Consider the following 20,294-nt stretch of genomic DNA (forward strand, 5'->3'; position numbering starts at 1 on the left):
TGTACACCACTTCCCTGAGCAGTAGGTCTTAGATCTTCCTTATTTGTCTTGCCTCAAACATAGAAAAGCAGAAAAGCCCTTTTTGTAGTGCATGGCATTTTCCCAAGCTTCAGGTCATTTGAGGACCAAGGATCATACCCTTTCTGCTTTTATACTCTAAACTGTTGTAAGATTGTCCTTCTTATTGTAAGCAAAATCAGAACTGTTTAATTGTTTAGTCACTCACATATATACACTGAACATTTTAGTTAAATAGGTCTCTCTGCTTTGAATTGGAGGTGACTCTTAAGGTGTTAGAGAAGAAAACCAATCCTGATTTCTCCTCTTTAACCTGAATCCAGATACTAAAGACTACACTACCTCAGAGTCTGTAGGAGACTCACTTTCCACACTCTCTATTTTCTGATAGCTCAACTAGCAGCTCCCCCACCCACCCTGGGTCAAGTCACCTGAGCTCTGACCCTTCCCTGGAAGTTCTGTGAGTTTATGGATTTGGGGAGGTATTTCTCAGCCTGTTCAATACTTCAACAATAATGGTGATGCTTTACTAGCTCTGCTGTGCCAGGCCAGACTGTATATAGTGAGGCATTTTACTTAGTTTCCTTGCTTAATCCTCCCAACAGGGTTGTAAGAAAGGTACGATCGCCTTTTCACTGACCAGGGACCTGAAGCTCAGAGGGGTTAACTGAATTGCTCCAGACCTCATGAAAAGAGTCTATTCTCTATCTGCATTTTTTAAATCAGTCTTTAGAAGTAACTCATCTAAAGTAAAAAAGTAAGAGGCATATGGAAGTTCTAACCTCAGTCTAGTTGACCTCGAATGTGAGGGCTCGTTCTCACTGCAGTTGAGGGCCTGCTGTGGTGTGGGACAGTGCCAGGTGCTTTGGAGGAAATGAAATTGAAGGAAACCTATTCTTGGCTTTGCAAAGCTTTTTAAAAAATGAGAGGGGACTCATTGAAGTTTTCATTTGTTTTGTTTGTTTGCTTGTATTTTAAAGAAGAGGGGGTCTCCTGTTCTTTTAGGAAGCATGGGGTTGAATGTGCTCATCAGTGTGCAGCATTGATTGGCACCCTGGAAGAAGTAGGTAGAGATCATGTGTCTCAACCTTGTGCTGTCTAATTGTGGCCTGTGGCTCCTTGCAGTGGTCTGTAAGTCACTCCATGTGGACACACCTGTTTCCTCAGGCCTTGTCCTATGTAGACATCTGTTGCCTGGTGACAAATAGATTTGCCTTTATTTTAAGTTCTTCCATTTATTGTGTCTGTCTTATACAGAGCTCCAACTCTTGGTGGAGGGTGCCATTGAGCTGTGACTGCATTGGTAGTATAGTGAATTCCTTATTTGACCTTCTTAAACTAAACCAGAGTATCATGAAAAGAGTTTGAATGTTGCCAAATAGAAGCAGGTCCCATCAGGGGGTGAGGCATCCGCCTTAAGCAGTTGGAAAAAAAAAATACTAACTTTTAAATATTCTTTAATAATATCCCCTTTATTTTGCTTTTTTGGAATATGCTCAAAATGGGAATTTGAAAATATGAAGAACACAACTCATTATGAAAATTTTATTTTATTTTTATTTATTTAATTTAAAGATTTTATTTATTCATGAGAGACGAGAGAGAGAGAGAGAGAGAGAGAGAGAGAGAGGGGGGCAGAGACACAGGAAGAAGGGGAAGCAGGCTCCATGCAGGAGGCCCAACATGGGACTCCATCCCGGGTCTCCAGGATCAGCACTTGATCCTGGGTCTCCAAGATCAGGCCCTGGGCTGAAGGTGGTGCTAAACCGCTGAGCCACCCGGGCTGCCCTCATTATGAAAATTTTAGAATATGAAGTAGAAAAATAAAAATTAGTCACATTCTCACCTTCCAGGAATAATCATTGGATATTTAGGTATCTATACTTGAATGGGGCAGCCAAGCTAAGGTTTCAACTGAATGCAGATTGGAGCTGCCATCTAAGAGGCAGAAGTTCAGCTTACTGCCTGCTACAACAAAACAAAACAAATCAAGGTTCTTTAGAGGAATAGAACAATTCAATATTGCCACAACTTCCAGGGTACAATGTAAAATTCTTCAAAATATGAAGAAACAGGAGCCTGGGTAGTACAGTTGGTTAAAAATCTGACTCTTGGTTTTGACTCAGGTCATTTACCTCAGGGTTGTGAGATTGAGCCCTGGATGGGGCTCTGCACTCATTGCAGAGTCTGCTTAAGATTTGCCCCCTCTCCCCCTCTGCCCCTCCCCACTGCACATGCATGCGTTCTCTGTCAAATAAATAAATCTTAAAAAAATATTAAGAAACAGGAAAACGTGACCCATTCTCAAGAGAAATATAATCAATGGAGATTGATTCCATGATGACCCATATGTTGGATTTAGCGGGTAAAGATTTAAAAGGAGCTATTTTTTACTATACTCAGTTATATACAGGAAGACTTACTTGTAATGAAAAGTTACAAAATCAGTACAGAAAAAAACTCCAAAAAAACCCAAAAAAACAAAAAACAAAACAAAACCATAAAAACCCAAAACCTGAAATAAAAAATTTCCAGGATAAGTTTAACAGAACAGAGATAAGAGTAAAGAATCACTGAACTTTTAGATCAGTAAGAATGATCTAATCTGAAGAACAGAGAGAAGAGATTGAAACAAAAATGAACAGAATGTCACAGACCCAGGGGACAGTTTAAAAAGGGTCTATACTGTGCATGTAATTGGAGTTCCAGGAAGAGCAGAGAGGGAGAATGGGATAGAAAAAGTTACTTGAAGGAACAGGGATACACATTTCCCAAATGCAGTGAGAGAAGTAAGTCAAACTTACTACTGTTTGACATTGTTTATAAGAAGGATGGGGAGCATAGAGCCTGAGGAAGAACCATGGCTTGATTGCCATAATTTCCCCCCCAAGTGTCTAGTCTTAACAAGCCTGACTGATTTTAGTCCCTACTGTCGTGCTCCATTCTGGGACTTACAAATCCAGTGTTAGGCCAGCAGTAGATTAAGTTGCAGCCAAGACCAAATTGTGCAAAATGGTAGAATATGGTGGGTTTTTTGAACTGTGCCAGGGCTGGTTTCCTTTGGAGGTCTGCAGTGAACACTGAATCTATTTGTGTGCCCTGCTTTTCCCTTGCCTTTCTTCTTAGCTTTCTTGCTACCTTCCTCTTATTTCTGAGAAAGGGCAGAAAGAAAACTGGTGCATTTGAACAGACTGGCTACATCGAAGGCAGTGAGTTCTGTTGATATCAGAGTCAGCTTTGGCAGAGAGCAACCTCTGGGGAGGCTTTTGTTGGGTCTTTGCTTTTCAACATCTAGATGATGTTGTGGTGGCAGAACTGATAATCACTTGGTAATGAGTTGTTATTAAGCCTTGGTTGAAATGTGGAAGCCAAATTCCTGTGATTCTGACCTTAACCTTTTTAGAAATGCATGCTTTTGCACATCCAGCTGGTATGCACTGGTGAGTCCATCGTGATTGTTAAAAGTTGGAAATACTGCCCCAAGTTCCTGTTCCCATTTCCTCTGGCAGCCCTTGGACCTCCCCCAAGACAGTGCCTTCTCTTTTAATGCAGCTGTGGGATCCAGCAACCAGAGGGTTAAAGTCTGGCTTTGGGGTGAGTACCTCTGCCTATTAGGTTTTATCAGACCAGTGACTCTCCTGTTTATAGTCATGTCTCCCTTGCTTATCCTTCTTGTGACTGTGCCCGTCCCAGTGTGTATACCATTGTGTGTCCTCCATAGGTGTTAGAAATCCAGTTACAGATTTTGGGAGGTAGTATAGTCTTGGATTAACAAAGAAAGAGCTTTGAAGTCCTACAGGTTCTAAAGCCTGCCACTTCTGAGCACGGTGTCTTTAGACAAGTTCTTTGAACCCTGATGTTCATTTTCCTGTAGAATAGGGATAATATCTATTTCTCAGGGGTTTTTGAAGCTTAAAAGAGTCTGTATATAATAATAAGCCTTCCACATGAATATTTATTCCTTTGATTTCCTTTCAGTTTCATCACAGCTAATTACTCTAGGTCATTTCTTATTTTGTACATCTTTGTTCAATTCTGTTTTAAGGAATTAGTTTCATGGAGGGAGTTTAAAACTGGTAGCTTCTTATTCATCCATCTTTTTCTTAAACTGAAAGGTAATTATTTTTATTGATCTGTAGGCATTTATTTTTAACTTTGTTATGTATCAGTGTATAGATCTGTCTTCTGTACTCTAGTAGACCAGAGGTTTTTAAAAACAGATACTTGCCCTTGAGTACTTTCTTTCTACATCTTACCCATCTTCCTCGTCTTACTGCACCTCATTCGTAAGAGAGACATAGTACATTGTATTGGTGATATGGATAACTTGAATAAACTTTTGAAACACCACAAAAAAAGCTTTTAAAATTTATACTCATTTGTCACACTGTGGAATCATGGCATTAAGAGAACAAAATATCCTTTAAAGATCCTTGGACCTTTTCTCCTAGTTAAACCTTTCTAGTTTCATCAGTGGTTATGTTTAAAAACATGGTTTTCAGGGGGATGTCTGGGTGGCTGAGCAGTTGAGCATCTGCTTTTGGTTCAAGGCATGATACTGGGGTCCAGGATCGAGTCCCACATCAGGCTTCCCGCAGGGAGCCTGCTTATGCCTCTGTGTCTGCCTCTTTCTTTCTCTCTCTCTCTCTCTCTCTCTTTGTCTCTCATGAATAAAAAATTAAATCTTAAAAAAAAAAAAAAAGAAACCTACATGGTTTTCAGGGGGCACCTGGCTGGCTCAGTAGAGTGAGTGACTCTTGATCTTGGAGTTGTGAGTTCAAGCCTCATATTGGGCATAGAGTTTACTTAAAACAACAACAACAACAACATGGTTTTCATTTCTCGTATCAACCCCTTCACTTTGTTCCCAGCCTTTTTTGTCTGTGTCTGTCTTGGTGGAGTTCCCAGAATGGACCATTATATTCCTGGCCTGTTGAATAAATAGTGGTTTGGAATCACCTGCCAGCTTCTTTGCTTAGAAACAAAGTATTTATTACTGTACTGAACTGCACATACACAAATGTATACAGCTGTGTTAATTATATATCTATTAATGCATACCAGTAATTTGGGCAACCATTTTATGCTGTGGACTCTGAGTTTTGTGTCAACCAAACCTTGAGTATATGTGCTTCTGCGGTACCACATCTTTCCTACCTTTACGTGATACAGTTGATTCTAAATGCATACCCCACCTTGCCCATTTTCCCTACTTGGTGCCTAGTAGGTGCTTAGTAGATGGTTGAGTGATTATGCTTTTTTAAGCCAAGCCTGAGCTTGGCTTAATCCCCACGTTTCTTTCTTTTTAACATCATCCCTGCAGAATCTGTGCTTTAGCTGTTCAACTACCAGTTATTAGACCCTGGAACAGCTGACTGTTTGTGCCTCTTTGGGAGTGTGCACGCAATTTAATCTCTGGAAGACTCCTCTTCTCTTTCATCCCTGATAGATTCAGCTCAGGAGTCCCCTCTTCTCTCTTTCCTGACACCCTTTTTTCCACACACTCCGTCATGCCTTCCTCTCCCTGGATAACCAGGTACGTCCCTCCACTTGTTTTTCCATGTGTCTCCCTTGGGATGTATACACTTTTGAAGCTTTTTTTTTTTTATTTTTTTTATTTTTTTTTATTTATTTATGATAGTCAGAGAGAGAGAGAGAGGCAGAGACACAGTCAGAGGGAGAAGCAGGCTCCATGCACCGGGAGCCCGATGTGGGATTCGATCCCGGGTCTCCAGGATCATGCCCTGGGCCAAAGGCAGGTGCCAAACCGCTGCGCCACCCAGGGATCCCTACTTTTGAGAGTAAGGAGCATATTTTTATGTTTCTATCTGTAGCACCTAGCACAGTGTGCCTGGCAGTAGCTGCATACTAAACTAGGTGAACTTGTGAATGAATAAACACACAAATGAACAGTTTCAGGGCCTGATGTTCCAGTCCATAATCTTTTTGGATCTGGGTTCTGTGAGTCAGCCTTTTATCTGTTAGTAGATTGAGTAGGTTTGGTCAACATGCTTTCTCTGTCTTTACCTGAGTTACTGGCTTCAGTGTTGACTAGGGCAGGATTGAGGACTGATTGCTATTCTTCATGGACTAAAATTTATGTGTTGCTTTTTTCTGTGTTTTTGTCTCAGAATATTATGAAAGAACTATAACAACATAAACCTTAGAATTTTGTGGCTTCAGTGGTGTAGGAACAGTCCAGATTGAGAGTCTTGCTACCTACCCAGATTTTTTTTTTTTTTTAAAGCTTTATTTTTTTTTTTAAATTATTTATTTATGATAGTCACAGAGAGAGAGAGAGAGGGGCAGAGACACAGGCAGAGGGAGAAGCAGGCTCCATGCACCGGGAGCCCGACGTGGGATTCGATCCCGGGTCTCCAGGATCGCGCCCTGGGCCAAAGGCAGGCGCCAAACCGCTGCGCCACCCAGGGATCCCTACCTACCCAGATTGAGAGACTATTTATTATTATTTGCTCTCAAAATGTTATGTGTGTAGGTCAGTCTTATACTCTATCTCAGCTGAGTGAATATTATGAGACTCTGTTGGAAAAGCTTTCTTATATTCAGGGTAAAGGAAGTTTTGAGATTTTCATGGAAACCTACTTAGGCTGCAGGGAAGTAAAATTGGGAATCTTGTCTTTGCTCTCTGGTTTGTCTAGCTGGGTTTACAGTTTAGATTATGTGTTTACGTTAGCCTGAACGTACTCTCTGGCTGATGACCTTTTAAAACTGGTGAAAATCCCAGCCCTTCTAGAAATATATTGATATTTGAAAATAACACTGTGTTATGACCGTTTTTGTGGATTTAGTAATTGTCCTGTAAGTTTGGACTGTTTTAATTTCCAGGAGCAGATGAGAGGTAATCTTTGGAAAGGGATTATGAAATAAAATTACCTTCTGGTAAATCGATTGTGGTTTATAGCTGGTAAGAGTAGTCATACTAGTATTTTAACACCACACCTCTGATGTTTTTAATTAATTTATTTTTAAGGATTTCTTATTTATGAGAGAGAGTGTGAGTGCATGAGCCAGTGGGAGGAGGAGCAGAGGGAGAGGGACAAGCAGACTCCACATGGAGCCGGATACGGGCTCCATCTTGACCCTGAGATCATGACGTGAGCCAAAATCTATAGAGTCAGACACCTAACTGACTGAGCCACCGCCCAGGCCCCCAGCGCAGCTCTGATATTTTAAAGAAGAGTGGGGTTCTCAGATGAGCTCTACTTGGAAAAGTTTTGTTCTTTATCTTATGAAGAGACCGAAACAAAGCAGAGCAAATATAAAGGGCTTAGGACATGAACTGGATTTGTAGGATTCTGAATTAAATTAATATTTGGGGAAAGAGTTTAGTCTTTATTAGTGTTTTTAGGTCAGAGAACACTGCTCCTGAGAGGTTAAGAGTGTGTCCGTATTCCACACTTTAAACTTGGTAAATACCTATAGAATTATTGTCACTACCTTGTAATTACCTTGTTTACTTGTCTAACAGAGAGCTCTTTCAGGGCTGTGAATACCAATTGATTAATTGCTGTGTCCCAAGAGTGCAGTCACTGGCCCTCATTAGATGCACAAATGTTTAAGAGTGTAAATGAGAGACTCTAGACCTTTGTATGTGTCCTGTGTGACCCCAAAGTGCCTCTAATGGTAAGAAATTGCATGTATTTGTGCCTTCTAGAATAGGTAGATCTAAAGTTCTGGCTATAGCTGTTGTTTACAGTGTGCATTACTATTGGGTGTTACTGTCATCAGGGTACCTCTTTCCAGGTTGCTCCAAATTGTAACAAATAGTGCAATATTGACAAGTACTGTTTTAGGTTTAAAGTGTAGCATTTAAAGCATGCTTTTAGAATAGCTGCCTGGAAATGGGAATGATATGGACGCCATTATTTCAGTGATTGATATGATGCAATTCTGCATTATCACTTGAAGGTCATTTCTGGTGAACCCACTATCATTAAGATGTAGACTTACCTGGGACGCCTGGGTGGCACAACACCTGGGTTGGATGCCTGCCTTCGGCCCAGGGCGTGATCCTGGAGACCCGGGATTGTGTCCCACTTCGGGCTCCCTGCATGGAGCCTGCTTCTCTCTCTGCCTGTGTCTCTGCCTCTCTCTGTGTCTCTCATAAATTAATAAAATCTTAAAAAAAAAAAGATGTAGACTTACCTACTAACCTCTTTTCCCTTCAACCCAGGGACATCGTGACTATTAAATGCATTTTTTTTTAAAGTTTATGTATCTTTTTTTAGTAATCTGTACACCCAGCATGGAGCTCAAAATCATAACCCTGAGATCAAGAGTTAGATGCTCTTCCGACTGAGCCAGCCAGGCATCCTTAGACATCATGTATTAAATAATATAACTGGTCTGTTTTAATAAGTATGTTTATAAACTTTGGCCAGGACACTTTGGATCCCTGAAGAGAGAATCCTAAAATATCAGTATAGGGATTATAGAGTTTGTTTTATAGGATAACTTGAAACCCAAAGAGATACAGTGACTTGTACATATTTTTTTGGAATTTTTATCTAGCTTATAGATTCTTGTTTATTTCTTTAAAGGTTTTTCCCTTTTCAGAATAGTTTCTCTTGTCCCTCCTTCGATTCTATAACTATAATAAAATTGGTATGCCCTAATCACTGTGTTTTGTTCTGAGTAGCCATATGCATCCAGCAGGCTTGCAGTTAGAGAAAGGACCAGAGCTTTAAGCATTGACAGTGAAGAGAATTCAAAGATTTTCTGCCTCTTTGGAGATATGGGGACAAACAGAGATATGGCTTCCAGGAACGGTCAATTCTGCCCTTCCCTGTGAGCCATAGCATCAAGTAGCTGCTGTTGGATATGTGTCATTGTAACAGTATTCTTTCTTATCCTTGTTATCTATATACTTTTTAGTGCTACTTAGCAAAAATATGGCAGTGTCTTAGTTACCTAGTTTTATGCACTTCCCATGCTTCCTTGTGACTTTTCGCTGGCCCCTTGTGGCTAACCTGCTACCACACACACTGTGCAAGAAGTTGAGACTTGGTTATTCTGTCCCAGCTGTGGAACTGAGATAATTAATGTTCAACACGATGATGTAGAACATTACAGCTTTATCAAGGACTATGGAGTTGTTAGAAGAAGTGAAAAAAATTGTTTTGAAATTTGCTTTATTAGAGTACAATTTATATATAGTAGAATTCATCCACTCAAAGTGTACAGTTCAATCAGTTCTGTCAGCTGCATGCAGTCATAATAACCACCACCACAATCAAGGGATAGAACCTTTGTGTCATTCCAGAAAGTTTTTTTCTTGCTCCTTGCAGTCAATGCCTTTACCTCCCCACTTCAGAACCCAGGCAGAATCTGCTTTGTCACTACAGTTATACATACCTTTGCTAGGGTTTTGTAAGAGTGAGATCACAGTGTATAGTTTTCTATATCTGGCATTTCCATAACAGCTTTTGAAATCTGTTGCAATCGTTATATGTATCAGTAGTCCCTGCCTCCCCTTTTTTGGCTGAGAAGTATTCTATTGTATGGATATACCACTTTATTTATCTTCTCACTGGTTGGACAGACATTTGAATGCTTTCCAGCTTTTACCTATTTGTGAGTAAAGCTTCTAGAAATATTTGCATATAATCATATAGGCATGTATTTTCATTTCTCCTGAGTAAATACATATCCAAGAGTAGTGTTAATGAAAATGTTTTTCATTGCGCCTCTACATTCTTCCCTTCCCACTAGCAATATATGAGAGGGTTCCAGTCACTCTTTATCAAATCTTGGTATTTTCAATCTTGTAAATTTAAGCCCGGCTGGGGGGTATATAGCGTTTATCTCATAGAGGTATTAATTTTCATTTCCTTGATGACTACTAGTATTGAGCATCTATCTATCAGTCTTCTTTGGGGAAAGGTCTATTAAATGTTTTTTGACTTTTTTTGGAGCTCTCCGTCATATTATTGAGTTGTAAGAGTTCTTCACACATTCAGAATATATGTACTTTATCAGATATGTTTTGCAAATAATTTTTTTCCAGTTTTTCTTTTTCATTTTAATAGTGTTGTGAAGAGCTTGAAGTTCCTTATTTTATTGAAGTCCAGTGTATCCACTTTTTCTTTTCTTTTTTTTTTTAAATTTTTATTTTTTTCTATTTATTTATGATAGTCACACAGGGAGAGAGAGAGAGGCAGAGACACAGGCAGAGGGAGAAGCAGGCTCCATGCACCGGAAGCCCGACGTGGGATTCGATCCCGGGTCTCCAGGATTGCGCCCTGGGCCAAAGGCAGGCGCCAAACCGCTGCGCCACCCAGGGATCCCGTATCCACTTTTTCTTTTGGTTTTATGTTTTGTCCTCTTGTCTGTCCTTACACCAATACTCAGGGTCTTGGGTGCCATAACTTTATAGTTCATTGTAAAGTCAGGTAGTGTAAGTCTTCCAACTTTGTCTAGGTCATTTGCACTTTTGTGTGCATTATCAAATCAGGTGAGTTGAGTTCATAAGAAAATGTACTGTAGTTTTTTTTTTTTTTTTAAGATTTATTCATTTATTTATGATAGACATAGAGAGAGAAAGAGAGGCAGAGACACAGGAGGAGGGAGAAGCAGGCTCCATGCCAGGAGCCCGACATGGGACTTGATCCCTGGACTCCAGGATAGCGCCCTGGGCCAAAGGCAGGCACTAAACCGCTGACCCACCCAGGGATCCCCTGTACTGCAATTTTTATTGAACATGCATTAAATTTGTAGCTCAGTTTGGAGAGAGTTGACATGTAATTGTATGGAGCTAATACATTAATTGGGCATATCTCTAATTTTAAATGTCTTCTGTAGTTTCTTTTTTCTTTTTTCTTTTTTTAAGATTTTTATTTATTTATTCATGAGAGACAGAGCAAGTGAGAGGCCGAGACATGGGCAGAGGGAGAAGCAGGCTCCATGCAGGGAGCCCGACTTGGGACTTGATCCTGGGACTCCAGGATCACGCTCTGGGCCAAAGGCAGGCGCCAAACCATTGAACCACCCAGGGATCCCTTCTGTAGTTTTTTTCTAAAGCATGTTTACAGTTGTAATATTTTGTTAAATTTATTGTTACATATAATATTAACTTTTTAAAACATTTCATGGGTTTGGTGCTAAATGCTTGAAATATCAACTTCCAGTTGTTTTAATATTTAGAAATATAATGGATTCTTGTTTATTGAACTTGTAGCCTGCCATTTTGCTAAAAAATCACTTGTTGGGGATCCCTGGGTGGCTCAGCGGTTTTAGCACCTGCCTTTGGCCCAGGGCGTGATCTTGGAGTCCCAGGATCAAGTCCCACATCGGGCTTCCTGCATGGAGCCTGCTTCTCCTTCTGCCTGTGTCTCTGCCTTCTCTCTGTGTCTCTCATGAATAAATAAATAAAATCTTAAAAATAAATAAATAAATAAAAATCACTTATTTTTAGTTCTTTGCTTTGCTTTGCTTTTTTCCTGGTGAGAGTTGATATTCTTGTTGCTTGTCTGAGACTTAAGCATTTATACTTTCATCTTTCTGTATAATTTTAGCTGTAGGTTTTTTTGTAAACTGCCTTCAGCAGTTTGAGGAAGTATCTTTTCTGTTCCTAGTCTGCTGAGAGGTTTTATAAAGGATCAGTGTTGAGTTTTGTCAAACTTTTTTTCTGCATCTAATGAGATATTTGTGTACTTTTTCTTTCTTATTTTGATAGTGGTAAAGTCCTTTAATTTGCAAAAATTAAACCAATATTGTTTTCCTAGGATAAAAAACCAATTTGGTGATTGTGTATGGTCCTTTTTTATGTTTCTGGGTTTGAATTGATGACTTTTCTTAAGGATTTTTGTGTCTGTGTTCACGAGGGCTTTTGCTTTTCTTTTGATGTCTCTGTCTAGATTTAGTGTCAGAATAATGTTGGCTGCATAAAATAAAGTGGGACATGCCCTCACCACCCCCTAGTGCCCCACCTCTTGATACTGGTATCATTTTTTCTTTAAATGTTTGGAACATGTTATCTTGATGCTATCTGGGCCTGGAGTTTTCTTTGTGGTAAAACTTAACTTAGAATTCAAGGTCTTTAATAGATGTAGGGTGATTCTGGTAGATGTGCATCTCATCATAGTTTTAATTTGGTTGTTATCTTAATGACTAATGATGTTGAGCATCATCTCATGTGCCTACTAGCCATGCATATATCTTGTTTAGTGAAGTATTTGTACAGATATATTATCTGTTTTTAGTTAGGCTGTTCTCTTATTATTGAGTTGGAAAAGTTTCTTGTAAATTCTGGGCATAAGTTCCTTATATATGATTTGTAGTATTGTCTGTGGCTTCTCAAAGGTAAATTGATTACTCTTACACAAACGTAAAATGAACATATGCTGAAGATTTTTATCTAATTCGCTTATCAAGGGATCTAGTAAGATGTTAAAACTGATTCCACATATCTAGTAACTTTTTATTAAATGGTGTACATTGTGGATGATATGTTTTAGAGACCACCATGGTTTTTATCTTTTGAAAATACTAACTTTTGTTCTGGCTTAACTTAACAAAATTAACTTTTGTTAATTGGATTGGCCCCAAACTCCTACTTTAGTTTGATTCTGCTCAGTTCTTTCAGTCTAACAGATTTGCTTTTTGCTGGAAATTTGGACTTTCCCCAGTATATGTACAATTTAGGCGTCTACCGAGGATTTGGGAAGAGCTTAGATACAGATTTTAAGACCATAGCTTCTCTCTGCTGAATTGTATGATCTGGGCCTTAGTCAAAAAGCAGTTTGCAAGTGAATCTTACCCAGTACTTTCTCCTTCTTTCACCTGTCTGCTTCAGTCTCTTTCCAGTGCCTTCAAATGGTAGCTTTTTATATTTTATTCAGTTATAATTGTTTATCTGTAAGGGGAATAGCATAATAGAGGATAGTCTGCCTTCACTTTTTCGTTGACTTTTTAAATAGTGGAGCTCTGTTTTAGTCTTCACATCATTACTTAGCCATTCTATTGGATTTGATGTCCATGTTTTCGTTCTTTTCCCCCTTGGTGTTTGTGAATCCATTTGGGCTTTCCTCCTGCCCCTCCATCCCATTCAGGAGGGCAGTATAGGACTTACAGAGCATATGAAACAATATTCTCCAAATCTTTGTCATTTCTGCTTACCTTCCCTTAGTGTATTTTGTCTAACCAGGAAACCTAACTTAGGAGTTCAGATTTTTGAAAGTGAAAGGAATAGGTTGATTTGATTGGCAAGATTTTAAAAATGTTTTCCTTGCTTCCAGTTCTGTTCTGACGAGAGCCCTTGAAAGGCAGAGCTTGCCTTGGCATTGGTAAGTACAGCTAATACTGACCCTTAGTGGGGTTTATGGTTGTATTTGTTAGACCCGGAGGCCTGAGACTGAGTATCAACTGAGCAGGAGTGTCTCCTTGGAGATTCCATAACTGAGTTTTTAAATTCCCCAGCTCTGTGGTATTCTTTTCCCTCTGGTTCTGGGTGGGGAGGTATTCTGTGGGTGGCTGCATTCTTTATTTGTTCTTTGCTCTGACCTGGGACAGCAATCAGGGTCTGTAATGGGAGGCCGTGGACATGTCTTTCTGGTCTGTCCCTCTTGCTTTGTAACTGCTTTGTTTTTTAAAATTTTCTGTTCAGCTTTATAGCAGGCTTCAAGAATGCTAATAACCTGTATGAAAAGCCTGTGTATTTTTCATCATGTGCCATGAAGCAGTAAGACGGTATATTCCTTTATTAGTATACTTGCAGTTTGTGAAATTTAATCTAGTACTGACAGAGACATTGCCATTCACTTTCACTGCAGTTTTGAATGTGAAAGACTCCCTGTTGGCTCTCTTTAAGCTTGGGCGTTGGGTCTGAAGCTTGGTTATTTTCTTCATCAGATTTTTTTGTAGAATTTTGGGGAAAAACATTCTGAGAAGTTGTTGGTTATGTAAGAGCAACTAAATTTTTTGAGCAGCAGATTTCAGCTGGCGGATGTTAGCCTGTGTTTGTGTAGAAGGGAGAGAAGGGAGTTCATTCCCAGCTGATTCTCAGGCTTGTAAACATTTCCATTTGGATGTGAGTAGGAACATGTTGGTCTGTTGAGTGGCTTTATTTGTTGGGTAACTGCACAACTTTTTCTGCAGGCTATTGCCTCTTACTTTGGGGAAACAGACTAGGGCACATCTGTAAAGTAGTCTACAAGAGTAAATTTTGGGGGAGATGAAACTGATGAATTAGTCAACAGAGAAGCTTTTTACAAGATAGGTCTTCACCTTCTTCCTCTCCCTTTGTCCTTCAGTTAGTGAAATACTGTCTCCCCTGCCAAGAATTTTCCATGAAAATGAATGAAAAGAACTTCTCATCCCTTCCCTTTGTCATTTGTATTTAGTCCCTAGCTCACAAAATCACCTTGCCTTGTTTGTTTATGTACCTAGGGCAACCAGTGTTTCTGTGTGGAATTATGACATGTTAGGGATGGGAGGAGCTTTCACGATCGCCCAGTCCAAGCCCTTCCATTCACTAAATAAGAAATGGAGGTTGCTACAAATTAGAAAAGGCAGCAGTGCAGTAATCTAGAAGTTAAGAGCATGCTGGAGTCAGATCTGGGTTCAAATTCAGGCTCCCACCATATACTAGGTGTGCAAATCTTACACAGGTTGGTTAACTTTAACCATGAATCTTTTCATTTGTAAAACGGATTAATGTGAAGATTAGCAAGATGCCTGAACAGAATAAGTAAACTCTTACAAGTGCCATTGAAGAAAGTGATGATGATAGTTATGTGTCTTCATGATTGATAAACTGTAAGATGTCAAGATTGTAGAATTCAGGTGCTTACTTTGTGGATGAACAAATAAGAACATCTCCTGAGGAGCAAAACAGGGGGCTCTAACTTACCTGACAATGAAATATATGTACGTTTTGTGGTTTTGGATGAGCATGGATTCTGAAAACCAGTGAATACCTGTGTTTATCATCCAGTGTATTTCTAGTGTATGCTTGAGAAAATGAGGGAAGGAAGAATTTTTTTTTTTAAATGCTCTTGATGGAGTTTCAGAAATGGATTTCAGATGCTAGGACTCAGCTTGTAGCAAGAGGGTGAGATCAGTTGGTATAATCGGAGCTACTTGATAATCCTTTTACTCTGTTCTCTGAACATTTATGGCGTTCCTATTTCTGTACAAACATATGAGCTAGAAAATGACTAGGTCCCCATGGAAATGTCATGTGTTCAGCTGGAGAGGGAGGAGCACAGGGTGAGGAACAGGTGTGGTGGAGCTGGTAGTCCGAAGCCTTCATCTTTGCTAAGCTTTTGCCTCTGGTGGGTACCAGGGCAGTACCCTTCTGTGTAAATGCTTCTGGAGATTATTTTAGAATGTGATCTTTAGTTTGGTTATACCAGCATTTGGGGAGAGGAACAGAGGGAAAGGAAGAGGAATCAAGAATATATTTTTAAAACTGAAAAAAAAAAAAAAAGTTTTTGACTTGTGAGTTTCTACCTCATGGGGTAGAGGCTGAGGCTCCCGGCTGTGGTTTTCACCATTGCTGCTTCCTGCTGATGGAGAGCCAGCCACAAGGACAGTGGTGACTGAGCCCGTGCTTGATAATCCAGAGTGGCTGTTTCATCTTACTCAGGTCACTAGAAGGAGCATTGGTATCACTGAAGCTTTAACTTGGAGCTTCTGCGCTAGTGGCTAACTTGAATAGACTGTTCCTGAAGGATTGTGCCACAGCTGCCAAGTAAGGGGCAAGGGTCTTGTTAACTGGTCGTCTCCGTTCTTGCAGTACTGTTTTTGACTTGTTTGTTGGTCCAGGTCACGTGTTCCTGTTGGTGAGGTTCGTGTCTGTGAAGGACCAAGTTTGTAGAACATCTTCTCTGACACCACCACACTACAGTCGCTGCCCAAATTTATCAGGTTTACAGCAGAATTCAGAGGCAGATGATTAATGACTCTGTCTCCTACAGGAGAGAAAGGCCTCACAGCCAGCAGGGGCTTAGAACTTCAGCCAACCCTGTCCTCCTGGCCCTCTTACTGGAAACACAGTTGCTCATCCATCCAGATGATCTATCTGCCAGGTGGCATGGGATGTGGAAGGGGTTGATTCTTCCATTTGTCCATCTCAGGTCTTGGGAGAAACCGTATGTTGGTTTCCCAGATCAGTCAGAATTCTGGCCGTCTGCTAACCATGACCAATCTAGCACGAGCCAGTTATTTGTTGTAGTGTATTTGGGGTGGGGGGTGGGGCATTGGTGGGGCCTATTTAATTTATGTGGACAATCAGCCAGGATCTCAGGGCCCCCCAGAGAATTTACTTGGGCTATTTATAGTAGTATATTGTTCTGTCCATGGTGTGGGTCTAGAGTACACACTCAAATATTTGTTAAATTGAATTTCCTTTGTGGCATTTCAAATACCTTTTGTCTGCGTGTTTTACACCTCCTCTTCCTTATCTTGCACATCAAGTCACTTTCTCAATGGCCTGGGCTCTTAGAAGAACCAGGTACAGGTACCTTCTCCTCCTTCTCACTCTCACTCCTGTTTACCAAAAGCAGTTTTACTTTTAGGACTGTATGCCAGGAAATTTTAGTCTTTTTTCCCTTAATTCCTTTTTGATTGGAAGGATTTTCAGAAAGAATAGCCAATTGAAGTGTTCATTATGGCCAGCTTATTAGCACTTGGGTCTCTGTGATAACATTAATTTTATGAAACACCTATATGTATATATATTTTTAAAGGTTGAAGTATTGTAATTCTAAAGGAAAGAACACTGTGTAGTAGATGCTTGACTTTATCTAGATTTTTGTGTATAATCCTCAGCTATTAAATATTTGCAGTCTTGTGCATAGTAACATATTGTTTACTAGAAAAAACAATTCATCAGTATGTATTTCTATCATGTGCCTTTTACTTCCTCACAGCTAGGAAATAAATGTTTTAAGGCAAAAAGGTCTGTAGTTTTTATGGCAACCTTATTTTTAAAATTCTTTTTTTTGGGGGGGGGGTTTAAATTTTTATTTATTTATTATAGTCACACAGAGAGAGAGAGAGAGGCAGAGACATAGGCAGAGGGAGAGAAGCAGGCTCCATGCACCGGGAGCCTGACGTGGGATTCGATCCCGGGTCTCCAGGATCGCGCCCTGGGCCAAAGGCAGGCGCCAAACCGCTGCGCCACCCAGGGGTCCCGCAACCTTATTTTTGAAATTAGTTCAAGCAGGGAAATTAATTTCCCATTCCTGCATTATATAATGAGTTGTTAACATATGTGGCCCTATAAGAGTTCCTGTTAAGAGGAATTCAGAAAATTTGAAATTCAAGGGATAATCTCTAAAGTTCCTCTTAAATTGTTATGTCTAAATGCAAAACAACTGTAATGTTATCCATATTTAACCTAGCAATAATACCCTTAAAATAATTTGATGAAAAGTTGCCTTCTTATATCATTCTTTTAAGCCATTTTCAATGAATTGATTGAATTGAATTAGAATTTGCAGGACTTCTTTTTTGTTAACCTAGTAGTTGATAATTTAATTCAGTTGAGATCTAATCTAAAACCAATTCTTTATTTTAGTACTGTCAAACACTTGTTCTGTTTGTTTTGTGAAGCAGTAGGTCTAAATTAAAGTGAATGAACTTTATTGATAATCAAATAGCTATGACTGTGTATAAGTCACATTTTCAAGATGCATGGATACTTCCTTCTGTGCTTGTGAGGACAGACTCAGTTTCACTCTATATGTTACAAGTAGGAGAGATTACTGACAGATGCCATTCCTCTCTAGTGGTTGAGAAAGAGTTCTGTTATTTTAGGACACTGATACATTTTTGTCTTTAGATAGCAAAATTCTTGGCTAGAACTTCTAATCAAGTTACCACAGGTTCTGTAAAATGTTATAGTTAGTTCTCTATGGCATCTAGATTGCTAGAAGTGGGGTGATGATCTTTATGTGCTTTTAGTTGGCTGATCCTAGTTCATTCCACCTAAAAGATTTATCAGTGATTTTTATTTATTTAATTTTTTAAAAGTATGTTCTACACGCCAAACATGGGGCTTGAACTCAACTACTGGGAGATCAAGAGTTATATGTTCTTCCCATTAAACCAGCCTACCAGTGATCATTTTCTTTTTCCTTGTCCCTTTTCCCTTTCTGCTTTCCTTTCTTCGAGTGCCAGCACTAGTAGGGGGAAGAACAGAGGGGGAAAGATAAGCAGATGCTACATTGAGCATGGAGCCCAGTGCTGGGCTGGATCTCAACCCCTGAGGTAGATCTCTCAACTCTGAGGTCATGTCCCGACCTGACATAAAGAGTCGATGCTCAACAGACTGAGCCATCCAGGCACCCCTCCTATCAGTGATTTTTAAAAATACTCTCTGCTCACTGTATGCTATGAAAACAAGAATGACTCCTCAGGGAATAATTCAGGCCGGCGATGTTTTATGAATAGAAATTCTCCTTTAAAAAGAAAATTTTTCATTTAAGAAGTTAATAAAATGATATTTTTTAAAAACCTGAGGGTTGCTGAAAACATTGGAGTTTCTGTGACTGTAGTCTTTCACTTAATTATTAGATACATGTTTTTCTTTTATTTGAAGTCTTTGTTCAAAACTTTTCCTCTGATTTGGGGATTTTTTAAAAAAGATTTTATTTATTTATTCATGAGAGAGACACAGAGAGAGGGAGAAATAGACTCCATGCAGGGAGCCTGATGTGGGACCTGATTCTGGGATTCCAGGATCATGCCCTGAGCAGAAGGCAGACACTTAACTGCTGAGCCACCCAGGCATCCCATTGAGATGGTTTGTTTGTTTGTTTGTTTGTTTTAAAGACAAAACAAAAACATCACTCTTCTTGTGTTTTACAATGTCATTATTCTCAAGATGTTAAAGATTCAGTATTGAAGAACTACAGCAGGGGTGCCTAAGCAGCAGGGTGGGTTAAGTATCTGCCTTTGGCTCAGGTCATGATCCCCAGGTCCTGGGATGGAGCCCCGAATCGAATTGGGCTCCCTGCTCAGTGAGGAGTCTGCTTCTCCCTTTCCCCCTGCCCCCTCCCTCTGCTCCTTCTCACTTTCTCTCAAATAAATAAAATCTTAAAAAAAAAAAAAAATAAGGAACTATAGCATTAAAGTATTTATCCTTGAGATAGGAGAACCATTTTAGCAACTTTAAAAGTAAAAGCTAACATGGACTTTTCTAGCATCTGTTTCTAGTACCTCTTCCACCTGCCACTTGTGGGAATAATGTGGTAGTACTTTTATCATGTAATATGTCCAAGAAGGCGGGCTGTGTGTCACTGTGAAATAACTTCCTAATGGACTATCCACTCCAGGGCCTGGGCTTTGCCCAGTTTAGGTCATATAGCTTGATCAGGTCTGCATTTGTGTGAAACCTACTTGCCTATATTCAGTCTTTCCAAATGGTTTATCATCACTTTAACCCATTGGGTTGCTTGCTTTTTAGATGGACAGAGGTTGGGAAGGATGAAGGAAGTAGAAGAGCTTGAATGAATTTGGCAGACCCTTCACCGGATATCTATTTTAACCCCCCCCCCAAGTTAATTTACATAAAGCCCAGCTGTGCATGAATTTTTCTAAATTCAAAGTTTATCCTTATTACCATAGGGATAAGAATGTCAGCACTTACTGAATTGATGGTCTTGCTATCCTGTGCCTGGACCTCCTGGCAGCTTACAGTTCCGTTTCCTTTGGATAACAGGATACAGCTGGAGGCAAACTTCTCACCTGTAATAGCCATTTGGAGTTTTCTTCTCTATATAGATCTCTGCAAAGCAGCAGAAACCCCCCCCCCCCCTTTTTTTTTCTTCAGGAAACCACAAGCCTGTGTTAAACACCAAAAGAGAATTGAAATAACATGTGCGTGTGTTCTTCCCAGAGGTACCAACCATCACATGAGAGCCTTGGTGTAGTGTTGAGCAGCTCTTTGCCCTCTCTTCTGCTTTGAGGTTTTCCAGTTAGATGATGCTGAATTCCTCCACTCTGGTCCCTTTGGTCCCTTTTACCTCTCTGGATGATTAAGCAAATTGATCCAGGCTGGTTTTCTTATCACTTGGCAGGATCCATATACTACCTTTGATGAGCTACTAGGTGAACCTTCTGGGACTAGACTGACTTATTTTTGGCTTTGATAGAATGGTTTTTATTCTTAAAGCTAGAGCTACGGATCCTTTGCTATCAAATAGTGCAGAAAGCTGCTGATTAATTTCTGTCTCTGATGTTCATATCAAATATTTTAGTATTTATTGTGTGTGCAAGCACTGCTCCAGATGCTGTGGCAGGAGTGGTAG

General features: G+C 39.8%; 1 protein-coding gene across 4 annotated transcripts in view; it reads left to right on the forward strand.

The window, feature by feature from the left end:
- Window positions 1-20,294, forward strand: part of AKAP13 (A-kinase anchoring protein 13) — a 323,293-nt gene that overhangs the window by 58,935 nt on the left and 244,064 nt on the right. For 2 of the 4 annotated variants that reach the window (XM_072737236.1, XM_072737238.1), the window contains exon 1: window positions 13,275-13,322. The exons of the other annotated variants lie outside the window; for them this stretch is intronic. The gene's annotated coding sequence lies outside the window, so the exon portion shown is untranslated. Of the gene's footprint in view, window positions 1-13,274; window positions 13,323-20,294 lie in introns of those variants that run through there. 4 annotated transcript variants of the gene reach the window in all.

This window comes from Vulpes vulpes, chromosome 14 (assembly GCF_048418805.1).
Source record: "Vulpes vulpes isolate BD-2025 chromosome 14, VulVul3, whole genome shotgun sequence".
NCBI lineage: Eukaryota > Metazoa > Chordata > Mammalia > Carnivora > Canidae > Vulpes > Vulpes vulpes.